This window comes from Panicum virgatum, chromosome 6N (assembly GCF_016808335.1).
Source record: "Panicum virgatum strain AP13 chromosome 6N, P.virgatum_v5, whole genome shotgun sequence".
Taxonomy (NCBI): Eukaryota; Viridiplantae; Streptophyta; class Magnoliopsida; order Poales; family Poaceae; genus Panicum; species Panicum virgatum.
The window spans coordinates 28,031,515-28,039,020 of NC_053150.1; positions in this window are offsets into that span (position 1 = coordinate 28,031,515).

Below are 7,506 nucleotides of genomic sequence, written 5' to 3' on the forward strand. Positions count from 1 at the left end.
GCAGTTGCGACGGTCCTCACAACCACACCGCCCTCATATCTCCTGCTGCCTCCTCCTCCTGTCTCGGCTCCTCCTGCTCCCGCTCCTGCTCCTCCTGCTCCCGCTCCTCCTCCTCGTCCTCCTCCGCCGCCGCCGCCGCCGTCGTCGTCAAATCTGGAGGTGTCCTCTCCCTCCTGCTCCTTCTCGTCCTCCCCTGGCCTCCACCACCTGTCTTACCTCCTCTCGTTCTCCCTGGCCCTCGTCCCCAATGCCTCCTGGACCCCTCTGAGGCATTGTACCCCCCTGCTGCACTGGACCCCTCAGGAGCCTCTTGCTCTCCACCACTACTCCTGTACAAGGCGCTCAGGAAACCAATCTTGCCCCCGTCTGGCATTTCGAATCAATAACCTGCAATGAATAATTGTAAACGAATCAGCAAAAATGAACAATATGTACTTAACAAATTATGCAAAATAAACAATAAATATATCTACAAATATGCAAAATCAGTTCATAGAATTAAACAATTCGGTTCATAGCAAATTAAGCAAAATAAAATAATATATATACATAGAATTAAATTGTTCAGTTCATATATGTACTAGAAATAGTCATCATGATCGGAATTAGCTGGATCATAATCCTCATCATCACTATTAGGCTCCTCGACGTATTCAGCATTATTCGAAGGAGGAATGTCATCTTCACTGTCTCTGCCCAAACGCAGCCGCTCGAGTAATTCTAAGTCATGAGCATTTTCAACCTCGTCTCCAGCTTCCTCGTCAGCAATCCTTTCATTGTCCACTTCCATTCCCATCACATCACTTAAGTCTATCTCGAAACTCCCTTCTAGTCCTTCTTCTTGAAAGAACTCTCTGCCATTGTTGTAGTCTTCATTGTTTGGGACAGGAAGTTTGCCGTGTGGCGATACCTTATACACAACATCCCAACCCTGAAGACGTTTGTCGGTTTGGCATAGATATGAGAGATAATAAACTTGTGTGGCCTGTTGAGCCACAATGTAGACATCGTCACCTGGTAACTTTGAATCCTGACGAATTTCGACTAGGCCAACATTTGGGGTCCGCCTGGTTAATGTAGGATCAAACCAATGGCATTTGAAAATAACGGGAGTCAGTGGTACGGAACCTTGAAACTTGAGTTCGTATATTTCTTCAAGTCTTCCATAATACTCGACCCCATCTTGGCCTGGCGTAAAGACTCCAGTATTAGTGGTTTTTCGATTGGGCCGACTTTGCTCGTATCCTGTTGTGTGAAAGCGATATCCATTCATGTCATAAACGTTAAATGACTTAACCCTATAGCTAAATCCATCAGCCACTTGTCTCAACTCGGCACTCATGGACGAATCGGTTTGCCCCTGAAAGCGAAAGGGACAAAGTTTGTCATATTGTTCGAAACGTTAAATGACTTGAACCTATAGCTACAGCAAAGATCCTGTGAATCGGAGTTTGCCTTTTGTTGCAACCAATAAATGAAATCAGGCTGAGAATTTCCGGCGCCATTTTTAAGAAAAGACTCCGATTCGTTCTGGGTCGGAGACCTTGAGCGACGCTAGAATTGACGAAGAAATTTCCTGTGTGAAATATGATCAAGGGGTTGGATGCTGCTTAGTGCAAATGCAAGAAGATGTTAAATGAGATGCTGAATCGTGGAACATCGTGAACACGTTAAATGAGAACTTACCCTATGTATGGCTCCACCTCAGAAAGGTTGGTCAACAAATAAAGCATGATATAGCGCCACTCTTCATGGTTCAGGGTCTTGTACCTCGCGTCACTTGCACTTCCAAGTTGCCCTCGGAAAATGCTGAGACTCGATTCATTATCGCCAGCATTGTAATGAGGAGGTGGATTATGCACGCTGGGAAGCTTCTCACCATAGTATTTAGTCGTGAAGTTTGACACCTCCTCCAAAATATATGCCTCAGCAATCGAAGCCTCAATTTTGCATTTATTCTTACATTTTGTTCGAAGAACCTTCTGGCATCTTTCAACTTGATAGCACCAACGGAACTGCACAGGCCCTCCCATTCTTGCCTCATAAGGCAGATGCAGAAGCAAATGCTGCATTGGATTGAAGAAGGCTGGTGGAAAGATCTTCTTCAACTTACAGAGCAACACAGGAGCCATTTTTTCCAGGTCCGCAATAACAGCCCAAGATAACTCCTTAGCACAAAGCTGACGGAAAAAAATGCTCAACTCTGCTAGCACGAGCCATACATTATTAGGTAAGTAGCCTCGAACCATCACCAGAAGAAGCCGCTCAATCCATATATGGTAGTCATGACTCTTTAGCCCGTTGATTCGCATAGTAGTCAAGTTCACACCCCTCCTATGATTCGCTGCATATCCATCGGGAAATTGTAACTTTTGGATCCACTCTAGTGCTTCTTTCTTCTGGGCCCTCGTGAGGACGAAGTCGGCCTGTGTCTTCTTCCATTTCCTTCCGGGTCCAGGAGTCCTCATTTCGTATCTTGGTCTATCGCACAACATTGCCAGATCCACTCTTGCCTTTACGTTGTCCTTCGTCTTATCAGAAATGTCCATGACTATTCCAAAAAGTGCCTCCCCCCAATTATTTTCAGTATGCATCACATCAATGTTGTGTGAAAGCAGAACATCGTCAATATAAGGGAGCCTCCACAACCCAGACTTCTAAGTCCAAGCATGTTCCTCACCATACCCAACAAAACCACTGCCATCGTTGACTCGGAGAGCGTCTATCTGAGCATGAATCGCAACACCCGTCATGATCGGCGGTGCAATTTCTGTAACTTTTACACCTTTTGTGAAGCTCTTAACATCTTGTCTAAAAGGATGGTCAGCGGGGAGGAATTGTCGATATTTGTCAAACGACGAATACTTACCCCCCTTCCTCAACCAGATGAACTGCAGAGCTGCCTTGCATGTTGGACATGGGAACTTCCCGTGAGTACACCAGCCGCAGAATATGCCATACGCGGGTAAGTCATGCAGGGAGAATTGGTACCAAACATACATTCTAAAATTTGTCTTTGTTGCTCGGTCATAGGTCCACACCCTTTCGTCCCATGCCTTGACCAAATCATCAATCAGAGGCTCCATGTAAACACTCATTTTATTCCCCGGGTGCTCTGGAATAATCAACGACACGAATATGGACTGTCGTTGAAATAGGACCCCTGGAGGGAGATTCATAGGGATAACAAACACAGGCCAGCATGAGTACGAGGCGGCCACCATCCCATAAGGATTGAACCCATCTGTTGCAAGCGCAATACGTACATTATGAGCTTTATTAGCCTTGTCACGATGAATCCTATCAAAAATTTTCCATGACTCACCATCGGATGGATGCACCATCTTGTCAGGGTTGTATCGAACACCTTTCTTGTGCCAGGTCATCTGTTGCGCGGATTCCTCGGTCATGAATAGCCGTTGGATCCTCGGAATGAAAGGAAGGTAGCGTAGGATTTTCACGGGAATCGTGAGCTGCTTCTTAGGCTGACTATCACCAGAGTCCACTTCGAGGAACCTAGAGGCTTTACATTTTGGACAGTAAGCATCTTTCTCCTGCTCCTTCCTAAATAAGATACACCCATTTGGACAAGAATGTATCTGCTCATATGGCATCTTAAGTGCACCGAGAATTTTCTGTGCCTAATACATTGACTTTGGCAGAATGTGATTTTCTGGAAGCATGCTTCCAAACACGGTCAACAGACTGCCGAAGGCGTCTCGGCTCAAGCTAAACTGAGACTTCAAGGCCATTAGCCGTCCGATGCCGTCCAGCTGAGAAACCTTTGTATGACCGTGAAGTGGTTTCTGTGCAGCCTCCAACATCTCGAAATACGCCTTTGCGGATGCCTCTGGCTCCTCCTCCTGTGGTCCTTCATCGAAATGTGCTTCATGATAGTCATGTAACATGTCTCCAACCCCACCATCAGCATCACAATCATCGATGCGTTGCCTCACGACCTCGTCCCTCATACGGTGGCCTTCACCATGAAGGATCCATCGGGTATAGTCCGGCATAAATCCATACTTGCAAAGATGTTGGCCCATAACCTTCTTCGTTTTTCGTTTCTTATTTCCACATCTGTTGCACGGACACCACAAGAAACTCGATCCTTCAGCCTGACTCCACGCGGCTTCCAAAAAATCATTGGTCTTTCGAATCCATTCATCGGTCATGGTAGCCTGACTTGGACGGCCCGTGTACATCCAATGACGGTCATCCATCCTCTAGACTGGAGTGAGAATAAAAATCAAATGCAACTACGTGTTGTCCCTACATTATAATAGGTGAAGGTAGGTCCTAATCCCACCCGAGGATACGTACATACGGTCAGTTTTCATGGTCCACTACCATCTGAGACAAAATTTCGGCAGCACCTCCCCGCTGTTCTCTAGATACACGTCCCGAAAGGGAGATTGTGTATCCGGAGAACAACGGGGAGGTGATGCCGAGACTCTGTCTCGAATAGGAGTGGACCATGAAAACTAACCGTATTTACGCATCCTCGGGCTGTCCAAATAACGTGGACAATTCGAAATAGATACAATTATAGATATGCAAAGATATGCATATCTCAATTGTATTTCTTCCGAACGGGAGACGCCTAACTAGGTTGCAGTTCCATAATCTACGAACATTATCAATAACGGGGGTGGTTGCATTGCTTACCGAGGGTCGACGGTATAGTCTTGGCCGGCGTGGAGTGGACTCGCGGTTCCGGCTTCTCACCGAACACGTCACGGGCGGCACTGGGGGCGGGAACGGTCGCACCGGGGCGGGGTCGCGGCGCACCGGGGGCGGGGGCGGGGACCGGCCGCTCCGGGGACGGGGACGCGCGCCGGGGACGGGCACCGGGGTGCTCCCGGGGCGGGGTCGGGCACCGGGGGCGCGGCGCGGCGCTTCGGGGGCGGGGACGCGTGTTGGGGACAGGCAACGGGGTGCTCCGGGGGCGGGGAGGGGCACGCGGGGGCCGGGCCGAGCTCCTCCTCCTCCGGCGGCGTCGAGGTGGCGGTGCTCGGGGGCAGTTCGCGCTGGGAACGGGCACCGGGGCGCTTGGGGGCGGCTCGCGCCGGGGGCCGGGCCGAGCTCCACCTCCTCCGGCTTGGCGGCGGCGGCGCTCCGGGGCGCGGTGCGCCGGGGCCGGGCGGGGCGCCGGGGCCGGGCTGAGGTCCTCCTCCTCCGGCTTGGCGGCGGCGTGGAGGCGGCGGTGCTCCTGGGGCGGGGCGCCAGGGCGAGGCGGCGCTCAGGGGGCGGGGCGGAGTGGAGGCGGCGGCCGGCGGCAGACGTGCGCGCGCGGCTGCGGGGTGTGTGCGTGAGTGAGGTGTGTGTGTGGCCGCGGCTAAGTGCTGGGGGCCGAGGGGGGGGGCAGAGACTTTGCCGTGTGCCAGATCAGGGCACTTGGCAAAGCCGCGACCGCTTTGCCGAGTGCCAACCTGGAAGGACTCGACAAAGCTAGGATTTCATTTCAAAATTCTTCAATTCAAAATTTATTTAAACATATTTGTTTGAATATAATTCAACATTTCATTACTAAACTTATATTTCAGACAAATATATCATGCTTCAATGAAAAAAATTATATTATTTTAATCACTTTTAGCTATATTTCAATTTGTATGAACTAATTCTCTACATTTGACCAAAATAATTAAAAAATACGAAAACATTTCAAAAAATAACCAAAATTTAACATAAACCAATTTATGAGGTCTATTGTGTATATAAAAAATTTAACATACTTTAGCCATAAAAATTCCATTATTTCATGCAGTAGAAGATCAAATTCAATTTACATAGTACTAAAAAAACTTTAATATTATCAAATGGCCTAAAAAATAATGAATATTTACCATAAACCTATCCATCATGACCATTGGCTACACAAAAAGTTTTGAAGTCATAAATCAATTTGATGGTCCGTTGGACTAAAAAATTTAACTGATTCATTCAAATGTCTCTAGAACTTCTTCGGGATTCCTCATCCTGTAACCAACGTATGTGATAACTTTTTTGAAATCTTCTTAAACTTTTTCCACAGCCTTGACTTATGATATCATGATTTCACTACAAATTTCATAATTTTCTGACTTCATTTGTGTTTTATAGAATTTAAAATCTATTCGGCCACAAATTTGTTGCTATGTTTTATGAATAAGATGTTTGATTTTTTCTTTAAATTCTTGTATAAACCCTCAAATTTGACCCAATAACATGAATATAATTTTTCCATTAATTATCCACATCTTTGACAACATTTTGTGGTTTAAATTTGAATTATCCACAAAATATTCTTGTAATGAAATAAATAATCTAAATATAGTAAACATAAAGGATAATTTGCCAAATTTAAATATGATATCTTTCACATAGTATCAGAATGTAGGAAAAAGTTTGGAGGGTGTTGGAGAAAGTTTTTGTATTTGTTTGCCGAGTGCCCAAGCAGACACTCGGCAAAGTTTAGTAAATGCCGAGTGCCTGGTCTATTGCACTCGGCATTACAATATATTTGCCGAGTGCCCCAAGTTGACACTCGGCGAAGAATGTTTTTGCCGAGTGTTACCTAGCTGGCACTCGGCAAACAATAACGGTAACGGCCGTGGAAAAATGGGAACGTTCGTGGCAACAGCGTGTGCGGGGCACGTGACAGAGTTTGCCGAGTGTCGACTGTGGGGCACTCGGCAAAGATCCATTTGCCGAGTGTCCCCTTGTAGGCACTCGGCAAACAAAAGTAGCCCCCACCGTAACGGTCATCTGCCGGTGGGTGCGGTGCACGTGACGGTATTTACCGAGTGTCAACTGGCCGGCACTCGGCAAAGAGATATTCCGCCGAGTGCCAGTTGTTCGCCGAGTGCATGTTGTTTAGCACTCGGCAAATAGTAGCTTTGCCGAGTGCTCGTGATTCTGCACTCGGCAAAGAACCTGGCACTCGGCATATGTGGGTTTTCCGGTAGTGAAAAACCCGAAAAGGGCATACAAGTTTACACTGGCTGACCATTATCGCTTCATTCTGCCATCCACCAAATGGAAGCCGATGTTTTATGGACAAACAGAAAGCCAAAAATTCGTGTGAAAAGAGTCTCCTTTTTTTTATGGCAAAGAACACTCCCGAGAAGTATGCAAAGCCGTTACAATTTTATTTTAAAACTTTTTACAAAAGACGCGAAATGAGGTCCTTGCGGAGGAACTTGCCCACCAGGGTTCCAGTCCCGACTGAGCATGAGTGCTCGCTTTTTCTGAATTTATTTCAAGATTTAATCTGCACTATTCTTTCAGAGGTAGATGATGTTTCTGTCGACAGTGAGACGCCTGTGGTGATTTAGTCAATCTCAAAGATCTGCCGGCTCAGTCTTTCGTATATATATACATAGGGGTGACTGTGTGTGCATGTTTATAAGCGTATGCGCCCGTGCGGTCTTTCTCAAAAAAAAAGCAAAAAGAGTACGAACACTGTGAACCTAAATAACAAGCTACGACGCCATTCCAAAACTTACTCACTCCGTTCTGAAA